This window comes from Balaenoptera physalus, assembly GCF_965194825.1.
Source record: "Balaenoptera physalus genome assembly, chromosome: 12".
Lineage (NCBI taxonomy): Eukaryota > Metazoa > Chordata > Mammalia > Artiodactyla > Balaenopteridae > Balaenoptera > Balaenoptera physalus.
In genome coordinates, this window is record NC_138897.1 from 47,770,239 (window position 1) to 47,793,896 (window position 23,658).

General features: G+C 36.5%; 1 protein-coding gene and 1 long non-coding RNA gene across 11 annotated transcripts in view; one reads left to right on the top strand and one right to left on the bottom strand.

The window, feature by feature from the left end:
- The window catches only part of LOC309639260, a 433,950-nt gene that overhangs the window by 181,875 nt on the left and 228,417 nt on the right, over nucleotides 1-23,658 (bottom strand). The window lies entirely within an intron of this gene.
- The window catches only part of NOL4 (nucleolar protein 4), a 401,283-nt gene that overhangs the window by 166,041 nt on the left and 211,584 nt on the right, over nucleotides 1-23,658 (top strand). The window contains exon 1 of one of the 10 annotated variants that reach the window (XM_082416112.1): nucleotides 16,581-16,678. The exons of the other annotated variants lie outside the window; for them this stretch is intronic. The gene's annotated coding sequence lies outside the window, so the exon portion shown is untranslated. Of the gene's footprint in view, nucleotides 1-16,580; nucleotides 16,679-23,658 lie in introns of those variants that run through there. 10 annotated transcript variants of the gene reach the window in all.

A 23,658-nucleotide genomic window follows, 5' to 3' on the forward strand; every position in this document is an offset into this window, starting at 1 on the left:
TCTCTGTCTTCTCATTTTGCTTATCTTACTGTGTTTGGGGTCTCCTTTTTGCAGGCTGCATGTTTGTAGTTCCCATTGTTTTTGGTGTCTTCCCCCAGTGGGTAAGGTTGGTTCAGTGGGTTGTGTAGATTTCCTGGTGGAGCAGACTGGTTCCTGTGTTCTGGTAGATGAGGCTGGATCTTGTCTTTCTGGTGGGGAGTACCATGGCCGGTGATGTGTTTTGGGGTGTCTGCGTACTTAGTATGATTTTAGGCAGCCTCTCTGCTAATGGATGGAATTGTGTTCCTCTCTTGCTAATTGTTTGGCGTAGGGTGTCCAGCCCTGGAGCTTGCTGGTCGTTGATTGGAGGTGGATCTTAGCATTGAGATGGAGATATCTGGGAGAACTCTTGCCAATTGATAACACGTGGGCTGGGAGGTCTCTGGTGGTCCAATGTCCTGAACTTGGCTCTCCCACCTCAGAGGCTAGGCCTGACACCTGGCCGGAGCACCGAGACCCTGTCAGCCACATGGCTCAGAAGAAAAGGGAGGAAAAAAAAGAAAGAAAATAAATAAAGTTATTGAAATAAAAAATTAAATATATAATGAAGAGAGCAACCAAACCAATAAACAAATCTACCAATTATAACAAGCTCTAAAATCTAAACTAAGATAAACATACAAATCAGAAACTAGTCAGTCACATACAGCAAACCCCAAGTCTACAATTGTTCCCGTAGTCCACTGCCTCAATTTTGGTATGATTCATTGTCTATTCAGGTATTCCACAGATGCAGGGTACATCAAGTTAACTGTGGAGATTTAATCCACTGTTCCTGAGGCTGCATGGAGAAATTTCCCTTTCTCTCCTTTGTTCTCACAGCTCCTGGGGTTCAGCTTTGGATTTGGCTCCACCTCTGCATGTAGGTAGCCCTCTGGCATCTGTTCTTTGCCCAGACAGGGGTTAAAGGAGTGGCTGATTAGGGGGTTCTGGCTCACTCAGGCCTGGGGGAGGGAAGGGTATGAAATGCAGGGCAAGCCTGCAGAGGCAGAGGCTGGTGTTATGGTGTAACAGCCTGAGGCATGCCATGTGTTCTCCCAGGGAAGTTGTCCCTGGATCACAGGATCCTGGCAGTGGCAGCCTGCACAGTCTCCCAGGAGGGGAGGTGTGCATAGTGACCTGTGCTTGCACACAGGATTCTTTGTGGCTGCAGCAGCAGCCTTAACATCTCATGCCCATCTCTGGTGTCTGCACTAGTAGCCACGGCTTGCACCCATCCCTGGAGCTCGTTTAGGTGGTGCTCTGAATCTCCTCTCCTTGGGCACCCTGAAACAATGATCTCTTGCCTCTTAGGCAGTTCCAGACTTTTCCCCAGACTCCCTCCCGGCTAGCTGTGGTGCACTAGCCCCTTTCAGGCTGTGTTCATGCAGCCATCCCCAGTTCTCTCCCTGGGATCTGACTTCCGAAGCCCAAGCCTCAGCTACCAGCCCCTACCCTCCCTGGCGGGTGAGCAGACAATCCTCTCAGGCTGGTGAGTGCTGGTCAGCAGCGATCCTCTGTGTGGGAATCTCTCTGCTTTGTCCTCTGCACCCCTGTTGCTGCACTCTCCTCCATGGTTTGAAGCTTCCCCCCACCCCCACCCACCTCCCCATCTCCACCAATGAAGGGGTTTCCTAGTGTGTGGAAACTTTTCCTCCTTCACAGCTCCCTCCCAGAGGTGCAGGTCCCATCCCTATTCTTTTGTCTCTGTTTTTTTCTTTTTTCTTTCGCCCTAACCAGGTACGTTGGGAGTTTCTTGCCTTTTGGGAAGTCTGAGGTCTTCTGCCAGCATTCAGTAGGTGTTCTGTAGGAGTTGTTCCACATGTAGATGTATTTTTGATGTATTTGTGGGGAGGAAGGTGATCTCAACGTCTTAGTCCTCCGCCATCTTGAATGTTCTCCCTGCCTATATTTTTTTAGAGATTAAAAATTCCCAAGTCAAACTTCTAAGAGTTGTGCTTTGAAAATCTATATAGATATTTAAAACCTCTGAAAGTGTTATAACTATATGTCATTTAGTGGCAAAAAAAATGGAAATTTCTGCGTGGAAATTTCCTCAAGTATTCAAACAATGTCCTCCATTAAATCAAGTAAACATATGTTCTTAAAAATTACTAAAAATTAATTACTTAGTGTTTCTTATAATCTCCTATCAGAAGTCCTTAGCCTCTTTTACCTATCATCAGATTATGTAGCTAACAGATTATTCAAAATTTTAAAATAGTTATGGAAGTATATTAGAGAGGAGATATAGATGTGTATGAGCCTTCAAATTAAAAAATAAAACAAAGAATCATTATAATTTCAGTGCATTTCATTATATAATTTTGTAGCAATACATTGTAGAATACTTTTTTGAGGGAGAACTCATTTGCATGCTGAAAGCTTTGTTAATATTACAGATGGTAAAAGTCATGCATTTTAGCTTTTTTTTTTTTTAAAGAAAAACTAATTTCTTTTGATGAAACTTTTAGCATGTCTAATATTCAACTTTTTTGATCTCTGGGTTTTAGAATGCATTTTTATATCATTTTAACTTCATTGGGCATGTGGGGAGAATGCATTTAACTGAAAGCGTGGTAGAAGGCAGTTTATGTGAGGATTAATAAACTGTTATTGGCTCTTAGTTACTTTAATATTTTAACTTCCAAATAAAATTAATAGATACCAAGTGTCAAAGATATACAATGAAATGAAATTATGAGATGATTGGTGATATTTGAGACAATAAACTAAATTTTATGTGTGTATTCACTTTTTGATTTCCCTTCTAACATATCTTAAAACTGCCTTAAGCTAGATTTCTGTGCTAACTTCTAATAAGATTGTACTCCTTTCTCTTCTAAAGAATGCAGTGATATCCCTATTTGAATAACTCTTGTTGTTTAAGCTAATTGCCTATTTTGTTGAGTTGGTTTAATAAAATCAAAGAACTATCTACATAGATGGCGTTATCTAGTACGTAAGTAAATATTGTGTATTCAAAACATTTTTGGCATAAAAATAAGATGTTTATAAATTACATATATGCTAAAAACACCATGGGGAATAAAAGTCATGATTTTGGAAATTTTATGCGTTAGAATGACCATAGTAAGATGCTTTGGGTAGACAATCTGAAATATGCTTGGAACATTTGTAAGACTCGAATCAATTTTTTCAATTTTGGAGAAATCAATGATGCATAAAGACAAACTACAGAAATTTATATAACAATCGATTTATATCATAATTAATAATACTCTTGAATAGTATGTCACAATTCACAAGTAAAGAATATGTATTACATCCACTACTATTAATAATATTTGTTTCACATTTTAAAATTTCAAAGGGCAATTTTCATAACAATAATTATCTAGGAGCATGAATTGGGCATTTCGTAATTTGGAATGCATGCAAATCTTCCAGGATAAAATATACTTTAGCGTGCGACCCTCAAAAAAAATTTCTCTTTGTAAACGATTAGATGTCAGACTCTGTATTTCCTGACACCACATCAGATGAACTTCTGAATGGTGGTTATAGGTTACAAGGCTTTTATGATATAATATATGTGGAGGGAGAAAAAGGACATGTGCCTTGAGGCTATATATAGTCTATACAATACTATCCATTGAGTATAAGCACAATAATATTATTTGTATAAGGTGTTGATGGTAATTCTGCGTTGTAGCCTTTATTTTTCTTTATTCTTTGACATGCTTCATTAAATTTCAGCAAGTAAGAGAAGCTGGCTAAGGAGAGACCCTTTAGTCCAGTGGTCTCTGCTTCACTTTCCTTGGACTCATTTGATCCTTCAATAAGGCTCATCTTGTACCAATAAAAGAGTAAATATATTTTGTGTTTCATAAATCAGTGTGCTGATTGTATTCTATAGGTTGTACTTGAATTTATAATTGCTAATTCTTTCTAAGCATAAGAACCATTCAATTATACCTCTCAATATATGGCAAGAAAGAAAAAATGTCAGTTTCCAACTACAAATATAGAATTAATTGTTTCCTGTACGTTAGTTTAGCCCTAATAAAAGCTCTTTTGTACAATTGCTAGAATGTATTGCTTTTAAGCAGCAAGACAATCTCAACTTGAGAGAAAATACTTGAGCTTTAGTGTAAGATTCAGTGATATATTATTGATATGACTAGTTTATATATTTATTAACCATCATCATATAATAATAAATAAAGTAGTACATAATATCTGGAAGCAATGATGTTTGTTTATATTTTGTCACACATAATGGTTTATGAAGGTTTTTCTGTCTTTTCAGCTTTATTTCCCACAGTCTGGTCACTTCCATTGGGTCAAATTAAGATATGACTGTGGTTTACTTTCTCTGTTCATTTCATTAGCGTTCAATTGTTCATCTTTTCTCTATGCCTCATCCAGGAATACAAGTGATTGAGGAATGAGTGAGAAGGTAAAAGTTATCTTCCCCACATATTGAGAAGCAGGGATTTAGTACTGATAGAAAAGGCAATAAAGTACCAGTAAGTAACTTCTCTTCATAATTAGAGGATGTATAGGTGATTGAATGATGAATGGCATTTTACATGACAAACTTAATGATGACTAGCTGGTTCTATACTGACAATCTCTTTGGTTTGTGATTTGCATTTACTTCAAATATTCCAAACATTTTATTCTGGATATAGTTAATTTATTTTGTGACTATGCACTATTGCTTTCTACTTGCTCGTATCAAAGTCCAGTGACCTCTTTCTGTGATATAATATTGACATATTTCCATCCATTTGCCTATTTTAATTTTGATATGTAAATATATATGTGTATATGTAAAATGGATATTTGAGCAAAATTGAATATATTATTACTATTTTAAAAAAATCAGATAATCAGATGATCTTTCCTTTGACACATTCTGCCTATAAACTAGATCAAAATTTTCTCAGAAATTTTGAACACTTCAAATGAGAAATGGGATAGATATAGCAGGTATTACTATTCCAGCATATTACACATTTATGAAGGGAGGATCGTGCTTTATATCTTTAGCTAATTTATAATATTCTAGCAGGGGCTTCCTTAGGATGGATTCATGCTTGTTGAGGTTCTGCCACTTCCTCGCCTTGCTCCTCAAGTGAGGCTCATGTATTTAATTGGGATTTAAGGTCCATCACCCAGTGCCATATTTCTGTACTTCTCTGAAGTATTTATTATTTTTCATTCTCTCTTTCTTCTAGACTTCTACAGATCTTTTTCTTCATTCAAATGAATCACTATGTTACTCATTAATATTCCAGGTTTTGATATTTGCCATTTCTTAGTTTAATTCCTCACTTTCTTCTTTTGCCCATTTCCCTTACCTCACCCAGTCTTGTTCTTATTTCACTTTTTTCTGTGTCCCTGCTCTACTTTTTTCTTATCATGATAGACTTAATGTCTTTTCTGGCATATATCATTCTAAATAATACACAATTACTTCCTTTAGTAATTGAAGCAAGAGTTAGTTCCTAATAACATATCCAGAGGATATGTTAAACAATGATAAAGAATGGTAACTATTTACTAACTGTTAACTCTTTTTAAATGCTGTAGGATACAACAGGTATTTAAGATGTTGTCTCTTTACCTCAATGAATTTATAATATTGCTAGTTAAGAAGTATTACATAATACACAAATAAAATAAACTGTAGATGTTACAGTGAACTGACTATACTTTCTTTTCCTTAATTTATATATGGTTCTTATGAGTTATTACTCCACTAATATAGAGCTGATGAAAACAGAAAATGTATCTTCCTTAAGCCAACTTTATAATCAACCCAAAAGTATAACTCTAGTGATGCTGGATATGTGCCTTGAAAGAATGTGTTTAGCCAGACTACTGGTCAACCTTCTTGTGGTAACATTTTAATGCCCTGGTCACCATCCCATAAATTCATCTTATGCACATGGTATTTTTCCAAAGAGCTCTTGAGCTGTCTCCACTTAGAACTACTGTAATGAATAGTATAAGAGACTAACAGTGTTCTTCTTTCACCATAAAGCTAGGACTCTAGGATTAGAATGTTGATAATAACACCTCATTGAAATTTTCTTATTCACCATATCTTGGAGAACACTGGTAAGATATTATTTATTATCTTAAAAATAAATGCTATTATTAAAATTATTGTATGTAAGATTACTGTTTATTCATCCAATACTAATTCAGAAAACATCTTCCAAATATCTGTTATGAAGCAGTGCTTAAGCTAAATACATGTATATACTCCTAGTCCTTAATTAGATTCTCTCTGACATTTTTATATCATATTATATATTTAAGTGGTTGCTACATGATAACATAAAGCTGTTTTTGTTTTATAAGATATCTTAGAGTTTCTTTCTGTGTGAAACTCGGGTCACTTAGAGCACATCAGCCTTGTATATTCCTCTAAGTTAATTTGAAGTTCTGTTTTTTGAAGAAAGAAAAATACTGAATATCTAGAAATAACTTTGCAACTTGAAATAAGTCACACAACAAGACAGAATGTAATATCTTTCTGCATCTACATAGCACCTTTATTCTGAGGAGGTCAGGGTGTTCTATGTACATTTATCTCATTTCCACCCAGATTTTCCTTCTGTAGTAATTGCCAACACACAGAGAAGTAAAATTTCTTGCCTCAGATCATGAAGTCCTCCTCCTTAGACACCAACTATATACCTTCTCTAAGCCCTAGTTTTCTCTGCAATGTGGCTCACAGATATGTCCATTTCATACTAAAATGATGAATTAACTCAACCAACAAATATTGTGCATCTGCGGATTGACATTGTTCTCAGTACTTGGGATAAATCAGTAAGCCACGCAGGAAAAAAACCCTCCCTTTGTCCTCCTGACACTTATATTTTAATGAGAGAAAGTGGGTGGTATGGGGAAGACTGACAATAAACACCATAAATTAGTAACATATAGTCTTTTGATGAGAGATAAATGCAAAGGAAAAACAAAGTAGTGAGGGGTAAGTTAGGCCATTGGGTGGGGACGTAAATAGGTTAATCCATTTGGTACAGAAACCAACTATACAAAGCAATATATTGGTTCAAAATGAATATTTAAAAACAGAGTTGTGTGGAGTATTTTGCATATTCAAATTGAGGAGAATTGAATTTATTAATTCAACTTAGCAAGCATGTATTGAAAAGGATTCTGTCTAAAGTACTGTTCCAGTGATTGTGAGTACAAAGATAAATATAGTGCAGATTCTACTCTCAAGCTGCTCAGAGACTGGAGGACAAAATATTCTGGCTATCTATCTCTGCATAAAAATACCACCTCAAAGCATAATTGTTTAAACAATACCACTTTATGATCTCATGATTCTGTGGGTTGACAGCTTAGCTGGTAGTGCTTCTACTCTTCCTGCTGTCGGCTAGGACTGTCTGAGAGCTTGATTGGCCTGGACCGTCAGAAGTGGCTCACTCACATCCTTGATGCCTTGGAGGGGAAAGGCTCGATGCTCATTTCAGCTGGGACATTGGGTCACTGGGACAGCTGGGCCTCTTTTACCCCATGTGTCAGGACCTATTCTTCTCTTTATGGCCTCCATACAGTTCTCTCCCCGGTATTTCCACATGGTTCTTCCGACAGATAGTAAGACTTCTTACTTGATGGTCTAGGGGTTCACAAAGTACAAAAATAGAAACAGACAGACCTTAAGAGGTAGGCCCTGAACTTCCGCAGGGTCACTTCCTCTACATTCTACTGGTCAAAGTGAGTCCCAGGCCAGTCCAGATTCAGGGAGGGTATTTCACAAGGGGGAAATTATAGGATGCACAAATCATTTGGGACCATTTTTGGAGACTAACAATTCCAGGAGACAGTGCTTACAATATGCACAGGGTACTGTGGAAACACTGAAGAAGGGCATCTGGCAATCTGGAGGTACTTGGGCAAGGCTTCCAAGAACAAGAAAATGCTGAACTAGACCTTAAAGGCAAAATCAGAATTAGCCAGTGAAGGAGGAACAGAGGATATGCCAAGCAGAAGGAGAGAGAGCATGAAACATATAAGACATGGTGTCAGAGGAGAGTGTGATGTGTTCTGAGAACTTCCAATTACTTAATATGAGATTAGAGTCCAGCCTCTTGCTAAATGATGAGAAAGAAAGCTGAAGAGGAAGACAGGACTTTGATCCAGGGGTATTTTACAAAATGAGAATAGCTCTATCTCAGCTGCTGTGAAGGTTAAATTATATCAAGTCTTTGGCGCATATATATATATACACACACACACACACACACACACACACTAGGTGTCTGTACATGTATTCTGTAAATGTACTAGGTGATTTCTAACACTTGTTTTGCCATGATGAGGGGTTTGAATTTCATTGTGACATTCATGCAAAGTCAAGTATTCTGAGAGAGTCACTTTGCAAATGGAATTTACAATAGAAAATAATGTATATATTATTATTTACAAATTGTGTTACACATTTTTATATTAGTGAAATTTGTAATATAAAGTATGCCTTACTTTTCTGGAGAACTTGTTAAACATGTACCAATACATCAAAGATATTGCCGTTTTCCTGTTTCTTATATGTCCCTAATTCTCTTTTCTCTACTTGTCATGCCCTCAACTCAATGTTTCAACCTAGATATTCTCTACTGATCAGTCTTCCAATTCACTAATCCTCTCTACTTTTCTCTCCAACTATTATCAATGGTAAAGCCTATCATAATAATAATAATAAGCGTCCTTCTGCATCTGTTTTTCTTCCTCAGGTTAGACTCATAGGGTCTAACCTTCCAGAGGCGCCAAGAGATAGCCTGGATTATTTACAAAAACCGTTCCTCCATTATAGGTCCTTGTCTTTTCAGTCCAGAACTAGGATGACAGTAAACATTGCTCTGTTTTTAGGAATTTTCTGCTTATCTTCTTTACCTTTTGCTCTGTTGAAACTTAAGAATAGGCAGAAGTCTTAAGGGCAAACCATGAGCTGTGGTCTCACTTCCATGCTACCACCCTCTCTCTGGGATCTTGACTCCTCGAATCCTGGCTACCCTTTTCAATATGAAATCCTTTTTTTTCTTTACAGTATTATGATATTTCTAAAAGTTGTACTCTTTTCTCTGCCTCTTACCAATGTATACTCAGATTTCAGTCTCTCTTCACAAGAAAATCAGCATTTGCCCTGAGGGGAAAAGTTGTTTAGAGAATGTTGGTTCACAGTTCTCTGATTTCCTTCTCTCAGGGGTCTTGGGTTCTCAAATCCTGGTTTTCTATAAGCTGTTTGATGCCTTCAAACATATTTCAAGTATACATTTTTAAAAATTAGCTTTCCTGGTTATTCTCAGTGGTAGCATTGGCCTGTTCCAATCTATTGCATTATGGATGTATCTACTGCCCCTTTGATGATTTCATAGCTCTACCTCCTTGTACCGGGACAAAGTTCTCTCCTAGATCCTCTGATAGCATTCTGAGTATAATTTCATCATAAAAATGATCACTCTGAATGGTAAAGGCTTATGTACCTGTCTGCCTCTACCGCTAGACCAAAAACTTGTAGAAGGCAGACGGTCTTATTTTTCTTTGTATTCCCAATACCTGGCACACGATTGCTGCTGAATAAATGATTGTTTAATAAATCATCATGGGTGTGGGTATGTATCTGTAGGTTTCTGGATCAAACAAGATGTCATTTATCTGACAGATATTTCAGAGTTTGTTTCCCTCTATGTTTTTAACATCAATTTCTTCCCATACTTTAATAACTTTATTCTTTTTAAAAATTTAAATCTTTGACCCATCTGGAAATTAGTTTGTTGTCCAAAGCAAAATAGAGTTATAATTCTGTTTCTTTTTTTTTTTAAATAAATTTATTTATTTTATTTGTGGCTGCGTTGGGTCTTTGCCACTGCGCTGAGGCTTTCTCTAGTTATGGTGAGCGGGAGCTACTTTTCGTTGCGGTGCGCGGGCTTTTCACTGCAGTGGCTTCTCTTGTTGCGGAGCACAGGCAATATGTGCACAGGCTTCAGTAGTTGTGGCTCATGGGTTCTAGAGTGCAGGCTCAGTAGTTGTGGGACACGGGCTTAGTTGCTCCGCGGCATGTGGGATCTTCCCGGACCAGGGCTCAAACCCGTGTCCCTTGCATTGGCGGGCGGATTCTTAACCACTGCAGCACCAGGGAAGCCCTATAATTCTGTTTCTTTAGTTATTTTTTATCTTAGGAAAATAAGACAATAGTTTCCAAAATAAGGGGAAATTACTTTTATGGATCAAATGTATATTATTTCAGTTGGTAGAATAATGTATATTTTAATTGACAGCAATATTTTTGAACAATGTAAACCCATAAAAATTAGTTCATAGAAATATTTACATTTAGCTTCTGACCTATTTTAGTATTTTTAGATGTTATTTATTCTCTTTGTTATATTGGGTATTAAAATTATATAGATGGTGGGAAAAAATATTATTTGATACACAAACAAGAACTTTCCTCTATTTATTTTTAATTTTCCTAGTTGGAATTCAACCACTTCCTCTACAAAGCCTTTCCATATTACTCAGGAGAGAGTTAGCTAATCCCTTTCATAGCTGCCCATAGTTCTTTGTTTGTGGCTTTTTTATGGCCCTTATCAACTTGCATGATACACATATGATTAAAATTAAAATCTTGTCCCTGTTAACACTGTACTTCCTATTTCCCAATCTGGCTTTATATTTCTCTCCAGTAGTAGTACTACACTTACATACTCACATTCCCTGCCCCCAACACACACACACAACAAGGGCAGACTTCTTGAGAGTAAGCATTTCTCTCTGTTTGGCTTATTGTTGTATCCCTAGCACCTAGAACTGTGCCTCACACACAGAGTATGTGTTGAATAAATGTCTGCTTCCTACATCAGATGATGAACTCAGTGAGACAGGGCCAGTGATCTAAATCTTAGTATCCCAGCCTCTAGCAGGTGCTGAGTATTTTTGTTAATAAGTGAAAACTCATTCTCTTGTAAAACCAAAAGGGATTATGTTGTTCATATTCAAAGGTGAATCGTACTCATTATAATCCGTAGCCTTAGCAAATAGTTCTTAAAATAGAATTAGTACACAAGAGTACTATGTATTTAAAACTTCATTCCTTGAATACATATTTATTTATTAACTTTAGAAACCTATAATAATTAGTTATATAGAGAGATTTATATTTCTCTTCTATTTTATTTTTTTTAACATCTTTATTGGAGTATAATTGCTTTACAATGGTGTGTTAGTTTCTGCTTTATAACAAAGTGAATCAGCTATACATACACATATATCCCCATATCTCCTTCCTGTTGCGTCTCTCTCCCACCCCTCTAGGTGGTTACAAAGCACCGAGCTGATCTCCCTGTGCTATGCGGCTGCTTCCATTAGCTATCTGTTTTACATTTGATAGTGTATATGTGTCCATGCCACTGTCTCACTTCGACCCAGCTTACCCTTTCCCCTCCCTGTGACCTCAAGTCCATTCTCTACGTCTGTGCCTTTATTCCTGTCCTGCACCTAGGTTCTTCAGAACCTTTTTTTTTTTTTTTAGATTCCATATATATTTGTTAGCATACGGTATTTGTTTTCTCTTTCTGACTTACTTCACTGTGTATGACAGACTCTAGGTCTCCATCCACCTCACTACAAATAACTCAATTTCGTTTCTTTTTATGGCTGAGTAATATTCCATTGTATATATGTGCCACATTCTTTATCCATTCATCTGTTGATGGACATTTAGGTTGCTTCCATGTTCCGGCTATTGTAAATAGAGCTGCAGTGAACATTGTGGTACATGACTCTTTTTGAATTATGGTTTTCTCAGGATATATGCCCAGTAGTGGGATTGCTGGGTTGTATGGTAATTCTATGTTTAGTTTTTTAAGGAACCTTCATACTGTTCTCCATAATGGCTGTATCAATTTACATTCCCACCAACAATGCAAGAGGGTTCCCTTTTCTCCACACCCTCTCCAGCATTTATTGTTTGTAGATTTTTTGATGATGGCCATTCTGACTGGTGTGAGGTGATACCTCATTGTAGTTTTGATTTGCATTTCTCTAATGATTAGTGACATTGGGCATCCTTTCATGTGTTTGTTGGCAATCTGTATATCTTCTTTGGAGAAATGTCTTTTTAGGTCTTCTGCCCATTTTTGAATTGGGTTGTTTGTTTTTTCAATATTGAGCTGCATGAGCTGCTTGTAAATTTTGGAGATTAATCCTTTGTCAGTTGCTTCATTTGCAGATATTTTCTCCCATTCTGAGGGTTGTCTTTTCATCTTGTTTATGGTTTCCTTTGCTGTGCAAAAGCTTTTAAGTTTCATTAGGTCTCATTTGTTTATTTTTGTTTTTATTTCCATTTCTCTAGGAGGTGGGCCAAAAAGGATCTTGCTGTGATTTATGTCATAGTGTGTTCTACCTATGTTTTCCTCTAAGAGTTTTATAGTGTCTGGCCTTACATTTAAGTCTTTAATCCATTTTGAGTTTATTTTTGTGTATTTCATTCTTTTACGTGCAACTGTCCAGTTTTCCCAGCACCACTTATTGAAGAGGCTCTCTTTTCTCCATTGTATATTCTTGCCTCCTTTATCAAAAATAAGGTGAACATATGTGTGTGGGTTTATCTCTGGGCTTTCTATCTTGTGTCATTGATCTATATTTCTGTTATAGTGCCAGTACCACACTGTCTTGATTACTGTAGCTTTGTAGTATAGTCTGAGGTCCAGGAGCCTGATTCCTCCAGCTCTGTTTTTCTTTCTCAAGATTGCTTTGGCTATTTGGGGTCTTTTGTGTCTCCATACAAATCATGAAATTTTTTGTTCTAGTTCTGTGAAAAATTCCACTGGTAGTTTGATAGGGATTGCATTGAATCTGTAGATTGCGTTGGGTAGTATAGTTATTTTCACAATGTTGATTCTTCCAATCCAATAACATGGTATATCTCTCTATCTGTTTGTATCTTTAGTTTCTTTAATTGATTAATTTCTTTAATTTCTTTCATCAGTGTCTTATAGTTTTCTGCATACAGGTCTTTTTTCTCCTTAGGTACGTTTATTCCTAGGTATTTTATTCTTTTTGTTGCAATGGTAAATGGGAGTGTTTCCTTAATTTCTTTTTCAGATTTTTCATCATTAGTGTATAGGAATGCAAGAGATTTCTGTGCATTAATTTTGTATCCTGCTACTTTACCAAATTCATTGATTAGCTCTAGTAGTTTTCTGGTGGCATCTTTAGGATTCTCTATGTATAGTATCATGTCATCTGCAAACAGTGACAGCTGTACTTCTTCTTTTCCAATTTGGATTCCCTTCATTTCTTTTTCTTCTCTGATTGCTGTGGCTAAAACTTCCAAAACTATGTTGAATAATAGTGATGAGAGTTGGCAAACTTGTCTTGTTCCTGATCTTAGAGGAAATGGTTTCAGTTTTTCACCATTGAGAACGATGTTGGCTGTGGGTTTGTCATATATGGCCTTTATCATGTTGAGGTTAGTTCCCTCTATGTCTACTTTCTGTAGGGTTTTTATCATAAATGGGTGTTGAATTTTGTTGAAAGTTTTTTCTGCATCTATTGAGATGATCATATGGTTTTTCTCCTTCAATTTTTTAATATGGTTTATCACATGGATTGATTTGCATATATTGAAGAATCCTTGCATTCCTGGGATAAACCCCACCTAATCATGATGTACGTTCCTCTTAATGTGCTGTTGGATTCTGTTTGCTAGTATTTTGTTGAGGAATTTTGTATCTGTGTTCATCAGTGATATTGGCCTGTATCTGATCTATTTTAGAATCCCTAGTTATTATATAGTCACTTTGCTTTATTATATATTAACACCATAAATATGATATGAAAAATATTTTTGTACATTGACTGAGTACATATCCTATCGCAGATATTACGTTAGGAATGGGGGGACAAAGATGAGTAATATTTAGTCTCTGGCTTCCAAATCCTAAATATTACCTAACATTTAAGTAGCATTTTCTCTTGCTGGACATTCTTATGAGAAATTTATGTATACTTACTCCTTGAATTTTTATAAGAATTCCATGAGATAAGTACTATTGTGCTATTGTTTTCCACATTTTGAAAGGAGGAAACTGAGGCACAGAGAGATTAGTCATATAGTTTGTCATTGGAGTCTGTGCTCACTGTCCAGCTAAAGTCTAGAGACTGTATCTAAGCCTTTCTACAAAAGGGGGCTGCTTAGAAAAAAACGGATTTTGACCCACTCTTTGCCCCCTTGCCGTGGGCTCTAGTGTCTTAGCCTCTTTCCTCAAAACTGCCTTGGTGTCCATCTTCAAGATGAGTTTTCAGAAAAATGCTCTCTCCCCTACTCTTCCCACCAGCTTTCCCTAAGACAAACATTGTTATAGTTTAACAGATATATTGATTATTATGTTGGAAAACAGGGACTCAAAAAATAATACAGTGGAGAAAATGATAAACAAACTTCTAACAGCTGTGGTTGTTGGCATTCATATAAGCTTGGTTGGTTATAACTCGCAAAATTCAAATCTAAGTTGTGACACTTTCAGCATGACCTACTTTAAAAAACTTTAAAAAAATAAATAATATTGTCTTTTGGGGGCAGGGGAGCTGGGAAATACATAGCATGATTGATTTCCAGGTAGTTAGTCTTAAAGGAATAGCAGATGGTAAACATTAGCTATAAGAGCAGGAAATTATTTCTTCACCATATTTCTTTGAGCTAAGAGATTCTTTAGGAATAAGTAATTCTGGTTGGTTGATTTTGAAAATAAACCATATGTTGTTTACATGTTTTGGCATTTATCCAGTTTCCCTGAAGATGAGAGTGAAAATGAAAAAAAAACAGCCTCTTACTAATTAGATAATAATGAACATAATGAAAACAGGTGCCGTAAGTTTTTGAATTATGAGAATGTATTTTCAGAACAAGCTCTGGGAGTAGGATCCTGGGGGGGAAAAGTTCTGCATATACCTATGAGGTGAGTACATATGTGTCCTGGAGATATATCCCAAGGTACACATTAAACAAACTTAACTTGTTATTTCTTACTATGTTAGAAATCAAAAACACAAATCAAAATGAGTTTTCAAATGCCCTGTTCATTTGATACGAATTACTAAATGTAAATATCTGTGTTATTTGCAATATTGATGTTCTTGTTAATATCGTAAAGCATTTCATACATATTTGGGTGATAAGCAAGAAATAACTAAAGATAGCCTGATGATTTTCCTAGAAAACCAGTAGGACATTGAAGTTTTTGAACCTGTAGATTCCCTCGCCTCTGAGTGAAAGCAACATCCGTAGGTCCTGTTTCCCCTCTTTACTGGAAAGAGTAGATGTAGATGATGCAGATTCTATTGCTTCAGCCACAAAGGGGAGTAATCACAGCTTCCTGTGGGGGAAGGGTGGTGCTTAGTAAGAGCTGCTCCTGACATAAAGGACCGAGAAATGGAAAGGATAATGGGGAAATCAAGGAGTAAAAAACACAGTGTGGATGACTCCCTGGGTGAGATCCTCATTCACGGTGGTAGTAAACTGAACCTTGGCTGCAGAGGGGGAAACTGGCCCTGTGTCCTTTCCCTTCCAGTGAAGGAAATGGACGTGTTTGAATGCACAGGAATGTTTCTGAAGAAAAATGAATATTCAAAATAGGACACAATTAGGGCAATTCAAATACATTAACGACTATTTAAAATATTTAATAATGTATATGTTAATAATTTTCCAAAAATATAACTGCTGTTTGAAAATAATATATAAATCTGCCCTCATACAGTATGACCTGATACTAGATCTCTTCTGCTGTTGCAAAGACACTTAAATTCCACTGATGATTATTTTTCTAAATGATTAATGCTCATTGTGATTATTCTCTGGCTAATATATGTATGCAAAATGTGGCTGCAAGGATTTGCTTATGTTAGCATATCCCCTCCCCCACCCTGAAACCTCAAGGCTCCAGACGTTTATGCTGGAGAGAGAAAATGGATGTGTGTGTGTGTGTGTGTGTGTGTGTGTGTGTGTGTGTGTATATCTAACCTTCAAGTTGATACAATGGTGATGATGTACAAACAACAAAAAAAGATAAAGCCTTCCCCTTGATAATGCCGTTCGCAACATACTAATATCATTTTAGAAAAACTTAGAGTAAGCAGAATGATTTAAATTTAAGAGAGGGTAGTGTTTTAAAAGAGCTATACAGAGCATTTAAAATTGGAAATTTAATATAACCAAGAATGGCACTTTTATTAAAGAATGCTGTGATCTTCCAGCCATGTTCTTAACCAGTGCTCACCCCGTAGCAAAATGCATAGATAATCAGCAACCCAGCCTGTCAGTAAACTTGTTGGGAGATTAAATCCTAAAGGAAGGAGCCCATAGCCCTGGAGGAAAACTGAGTGAATGTTTCCCTGAGTCTTTGAAGGCTCATCTCCGTAGTCCCACTGCTAGAATGTGCTCTGTTGTCATAGCAACACCATCTCCTGCTTCATACAGGAAAGATTAGCTCTTACTGTGCAGAGGAGAGAATTTAGGGGAAGTCAGACTAATCCCTGGGTGCACTTGGAGAGAAAGGTTGGACCTCGCCTGAGGGATGCTGTCTCTGCCATGATAGAATTGGCCTGCCACAGACACTGGTATTTAAGTTGAAGAGCAGAATTCACAGTAAGTGTCAGCTCCTCCAGAGTAGAATATTGATGAATGAGGTTTGTCTAAGTCTTGTTGAAGACTGTCCCATGCAGCAGTAGAAGGACAGCAGGAGACTCTGATGAGACTGCCAATGTTTTCCTAGTTTAGATGGTATTTAAAGGGTTGACCACATCAGGAACTTGAGGACAAATTTTAAATACTTTCGAAACGTCCATCTAAAATCCTGGGAGCAAGTCAAAATTAGATAGGCAATATATATATATATATGTATTATATGCTTTGGGCACTTAATTTATTTACCCTAGGTTTTTGTGCATTTAAATTGAAAATTTCATTGAGAGAAAGAAAAAGAAACTCATGAAAAAACCTATATGTCTAAGCAGGTGTGTTTCTTCAACACTCAAAGTGATGAGAATTCATTTTAGGATTGTAAATGTTCTTTTTCTGTTATGCATACATTTTTTGAAAATGCTTTTAGAAGCATACAAGTGGTAGAGTTCTTTTAAGGTAGTTATAAAATTATAAAATGGTATTCTTTGGGTAAGATTAATTTATTTAAGATTAATTTATTTAGCTTTTCTATTTGAGCTGCTACTTCAACTTCTCAGCATAAAGCATGTGAGATGTGTAAATCTTTCAGGATTTTCTGTTGCTTGCCTCAAATGGATTTTGTTCTGGGGGGGCTGTCTATACGGATTTATTTAGATTTTTTCCCCCTTGGTTGAATTTGTACATTTTTTATGCAGTTAGTAAGGATTGCATGTATTCTAGCTAAAGTGCTGGGAAACCTTGTTATGGATTTGAAATGTTTGATTTTGATAGCTATTGTGGAGATGTCCAGTCTGTCAAAAACTTAATTACTTCAAAGTACACTTTAATCCACAACTGAAAATTAAAAAAATTCTTTTTCAAAAATATATAGATTTTACATATGATATTACTAATATGTAAATTGAGTGGTTTTGACTATCAGTGTGTATTACCCTGAAAGTACATATGTTTTTTATTTAAAGCATTTATGGTAAAAATTGTATCATGCTGTGTTCATCATGTTTTTCAGATGTTTTGATTGTGACCATATATGTATAGTGTGTATTTAGAAAGTGAGTTTTGTTTCCCATGGACCAAATCCTAGGCTACTAATGTACTAGCGCACTACAACTACCATCACAGTCTATGCTAAATATAGCCATTATCATAAAAATATTTAATTGCCATTTGATATGTGCTGCTTTATCAGAATGAACGAGATTTAGGTGCTGCTGGAAAAGCAGAGCACAGATCACATATATACTGCTTTTCTCTTAAACTTAATGCTAGAATAGACTACATGTTTTAGATTTAAAGGAACAATTATATTAAAAGGCTACGTAAAATTATTCTCTTCATATGTCAGGAAAAACACACAAAACCATAAGGGTGGTACTTGGCTTAACAGCATTCAACTTGTAACCATGCAGAAGCCTGGTGCTCTCAAGAAAATGGAGACAAAGCAGGAAGTCAGGAACCCCTTTCATTAAAAGATTGCAAATTATTGTAACAACCTCTTTTCTATGATTTCTGTCACTAGTTCAGGGTAGGACCCTTAAAAATCACAGAGAGGAAAAGCAAATCTGCTGTTCTCCCCCCGACCCCCATCCTCAACGCCCAGCCCTGCAGAAAGCAAACTAGAGTTACTTATCTCTCTTCGTAGACTTTGGGCAAAAGTGAGCAAACCAATGAATGACCTTATGCTAAAAAGGGAGAAACTTCGGGTCTACTATATGATGCTAAGCTCAGAATGAATAGAACAGGACTGGGAAAGAAGAAGGATGGCTAATAAAAAATGGGCACCATTTACTGAGATAACAGAATGAAATGTACAAATATATAATTGAATAATAATTGAAACGTAAATCAAGGATTTAGTCCATTCACTACCTTAACCAATGTTTTTTGAGAGATATTCTTAACCAGTGTAAAGAAAAAACCCTCAAAATTCGTTATATCACTTAGAATTTTCCATTTCCTGTGTTCTGTGGTTGTTATTATCATCACCATCATCATCATTATTTTAGAAATACAGTAGTGATTGAACTGGACCCAGATGCTGTAGGTTGAAGACTAGTGGGAATTTGTCACATCCCTGAGGCAGGGTTTGCTTTGGGCTCCTAGTCTGTCAAGGTCTTGCTTGGAGAGGGAACAGGTCATCCTCCAAAGCCTAATTATTCCTTGAAAGGCACTGCTTCAGGAGTTTTGAAAGAGCAAGTTGCTCCATTCTTGAACAGGTCTCAGAGGTTTGAAATGTCATTTGGAAAGTCCAAAAGTCAGTTTTAAGGATAAAAATCCTCAGTATGTAAAGGTCTTCTGAAAGCTCTGGGGTTACTAGGTGATCTAGAAATGGTCTGAGCGTTTGCATGGGGAACCAGAATACAGAAAAGAGAAAGAGGAAACAATGGCACAGGAAAAATTACAACATAAACTTCTGCTGGAGAACTCAACAAACAAACCCACTTGGGAGCCATTAATACATGATTTGCTAATGGTCAGTTACTATGTAAACTGAGGATAGGTTCCAAAACTACCCAGTATGGTTGATGATTGGCATGTGTATTATAGTAAATATTAAAAATAAAAATCTTCAGCACAAAAGGTAATACTGTGATATGAACACTTTTTGTACTTGCTTTTAAAAATCAAACAAAGGTTCAATTTGACTATGTAAGATTTGATTCTATGACACATTGTTGGTTGGAAGGCCACTTGAGAACTGATTTAACAATGATGCCTCTTCTCTTTTTAAAATTTTGGGACTTATGTTGATGTAAAAATCTTCTCTTCAAATTTTACTTTAATTCTTTAAGTTTTACTTTGTATGTCTCAGGACAAATTTGTAAGATGCTAAATTTATGTTTTCTTAGGGTTGCATGGAAGCAAATGGGTGGCATGGTGCATAGTGTATGGGGAAGATGGCTGGGGCAGTTGTTGAAATCCAGTTGTAGTAAGACCAGAACATCAGTCTGGGCTTTGTGCTTTTGATGATACATATTTTTGAGGGCAGTTGGGGACCAATGAGCGTTTGTGAACCAAGAGTGAAAAATAGGAGCAGTTCTCTGTGAAGATGTATCCCACACATATGGGGTAGGATGAATAGATGGTCTGAGTGATAGAGAAATGAATAGGATGGAGAGCCTAAGCTAGCATAAAAGCACTGACAATTAAATGTAGGGAAGAGATGAAAAAGAAATTATAGACATGTAGTCTATGGAATTTCATGTGTGAATTTATACAACCAAGGTTTATCTGACCTCTGCCAAGTGACAGGCAACAAGACAGATGGTAAGAATTACAGAGCAAAATGCTAAAGTTCAGGCATTCATCAAAACAATCTGGTGAGAATGACTGTAAGATAGAAAATCAAAATATCTGTGGTAAGCAGTGTAATAAAACAAGCAGAAGATAGACTTTGCCAATGATTGGATAGCATTAAAGAACCTTCAAACCCGAAACCCATGGGTGCTATTGCTAGACAGAGGGAAAGTCAGTAGGAGGAGGGGGTTTGGGAGGAGAGTGGCGATGGTAACTGCGGCAGCTGTGAGTTTGATTTTGGACATCTTGTTTGATAGATAAGCCTTAAAAACAAATACTGAATTTAATTATAGTAGTTATCTTGGTTTTTTGGTTTTTTATAAATTTATTTATTGTATTTATTTGTTTTTTTGGCTGCGTTGGGTCTTCGTTGCTGCGCGTGGGCTTTCTCTAGTTGTGGCGAGCGGGGGCTACTCTTTGTTGAGGTGCGCAGGCTTCTCATTATGGTGGCTTCTCTTGTTGCAGAGCACAGGCTCTAGGTGCGTGGGCTTCAGTAGTTGTGGCACACGGGCTTAGTTGCTCCGCGGCATGTGGGATCTTCCCGGACCAGGGCTCGAACCTATGTTCCCTACATTGGCAGGCGGATTCTTAACCACTGCGCCACCAGGGAAGTCCCTATAGTAGTTATCTTACTCATAATGTAGTTTATTTTAGAAGGTCACATTACTACATGAAATTTCCTAGCATCTTAGCATTTATTTTACTACTCTCTGTATTTTGTTTCCTCTGTAATATTTGTATATAGCAATTAGAATATGTGAGAACTTGACATGTATTTTCCTTTTGAAGTACAACTTTTTTAGTGTGATCAAAAAGAAGTTTAACTTTCATTACTGGAGTCTGACAATTCTAAAATTTAATAGTTTTTAACTAGGGAACTTTTGTACTCTGCTCTTGGCATTAATATATGATAAAAATAAATTCAGTACAAAGGAAAAAAGTATATATTTAGCCGAATTTTTGAGAAAACCACTTTTGTAGCTTACCCAATTAGCTAGGGACAGAAGTATTTTGTATTGCCTTTTTTATCTGGATAACTGGCAGAATTTTCTATTACTCTCATCCTGAAATGATAATAATTGTAATGATTACGATAGCAGCCTCAACAACGAACATTTTTGGTACTTTATAATTTTTGGGAAATAAAAACAATCCTGCCCCCAAAAGACCCCTCTATACCTATATAGAAGCAAGAAAGAAAACACAATTTATTACAGAGTAAGGATGTAAGGTGACATGAAAGCGACTGCAGAGTCTGGACAATTTCACACATATTTATACAGTAATGTAGAATAAAAAACAATTCCAACTTCTTTATCTCTTTGAGAGATAAACAGACGCATCTGTGATGTCTCCTGTTCGTCTTGTGAAAGAAAGCCCTGAGCTAATTCTGGAGGCATGCGTTTACAGTTTGAAGGGTCAGAAGTCCCAATCTTACATGGAAAAATCAACAGGTTTGTCCTCTTATCACACCTATGTATTTTCAAGAAGATGCCCTAAGGAGGGGATGGTGGGGAGGCAGCTACCTCTCTCCTCAAAGAAAATTCATTCGTTTATCCTTATGCAGTGCACCTTTTTGCACACATTATCACATTTAATTATCAAATACTGCCGGACACATATAATTACTGTTATGTCTCAGTTTTCTGAATGAGGAATGTTAAGCTTAGAGAGGTCAAGGAATATTTTTAAAGTTGTATAACTAATAGCCTAGGATTATTCCAGTTCACTCTTTATCTCACATTCTTATTTCTAAAATGAGACATTGTAGAAACTTGATTTTGGATGCTCCTTGGAGAGGTAATGATGAGGAAACAATTATTTTTATTGTCTTGTCTTGGGTTTCTATGTACACATAAGCCTTGTGTTATCAGTAAGCAGGCTACTGGACACAGTCTGGTCCAACTGTTATGTATAGTGACTACATCATGGAATTATTTTGGGAATTAAAGGAGATAACTAATGTAAAGACACTTGCATCATACTTGGTGTTTAATAAATGATAGTAGTCACTTAAGATTACAGAAACTTATTCTATTCCAGGAAAAGGAAAATGATGAAGACAATTGGAGGGTTTTTTTTGGGGGGGGTGAAATTCATTTATTAACAATTACAATTACACGAAGTAAGTTATTAATTAAATTACATTGTCTAATATTTTGACAATTGGGGGTTTTAATGGAAAGAATGCTGTCATGAGACTCAGAAGATTATTCGTCCATCCATTCATTGATTCATTCATTCAACGAGCATTTAAAACCATTACTCTGGACGTCTTTCTACCTGGGCACACTGCAGGAAAATGAAGATAACCAGAGGCTGCATCTCCCCTCACATATGATACCAAACTATTTCTTGATATAGATCAGACTGGGGCTAGATGCTCTGCAAACATTAACTTCTTTAATCGTATCAGTTGTCATGTAATGTAAATACTATACCTGTCTCTGTTGTCCCTGTGAGAAAACTGAGGCTTGGAGAGATTATGTCCAAACCACCCAACTTGTAAGTGACACACCTGCATTTGAATTTATGTTTTTCTGGCTGCAAAACCCATTCTCTTAACTACAGTATTATTCCATCTATTGCCCAACTGTGAAACGTACTATGATGAAGGTTAGTACAAGTGCTAACAGAAAGGAGTATGTGGCATCAAGGTAGGGGTGGTCATCTAGGAAGGCCTTAGCAGATACACTTTTTCTTTAGCAGATAAAATTTTTCTCTATAATAACTATTTCAAGGAATGGTTTGGGGAATTAAAGGAGATTAACTAATACAAAGAAACTTGCACTGTATTAGGTGCTTAATATATATGATAGCAATCCCTCACAATCCCTCATCCACCAATTTAAGTCTCAATACTGCTCTGGATTTTCTTTCCTTTTCTTTCTTATTCTTACGTCTTTGATTGTTTCATAAACAGTCTGTGAATATACATGCTACCTCTCCTTTCACTTTGCCTACAACTTTGGGAGATTTCTAATCAAAGATCCATAGACAGTTCTTCTAACATCTGATCTTCAATGTGAATGCACTGGGGTTCATAACAATTGGGATAGGAAATGGTGGAGATATTCCTTTAAACTTTAGAAAACACGATCATGTTTTCTGGCACAATTTTCTTTTTCAAACTTACAGAGAGAAAGGGGCTTGGTGGGAGGGAGGTCTTGAGAGCTTTTCATTTTTAAAAGTGAGGGTACTATTTGTAGCTAGGGAACTTGCTTCTTTCTCTACGCAGACTTCATTCATAGGTTTCACTGAATGTGTTGTAGAGAAGAATAAGAAAATTAGAGCCAGAGAAAAGAAAGGGTAGAGTTTATAATCAGGTCTACAAAGGAGTCTGTGGGTCAATATCTGAGTCAAAACATCAAAATATACTAAAGATATTCAAACTTTGTGACCTGTAGAGAAAGGTTTTCACTTTTTGGTCCTGAGTTCATGTCTATGTATGATTTTATCCTGCAGGCTGATTCTGTACTTTTAAATTGCATGCAAAACTTAATGCAACAAAGCCTCTTTGTTTCAAAGCCTCTTTGAAAACTATTGCTTTATCTATGACAGAATCACTGATATCTCATACCTCTTAGTAAGAGCTAACTATAGGATTGTAAAATTTAGCCTTGTATAATAAATATTAAGGACAGCAA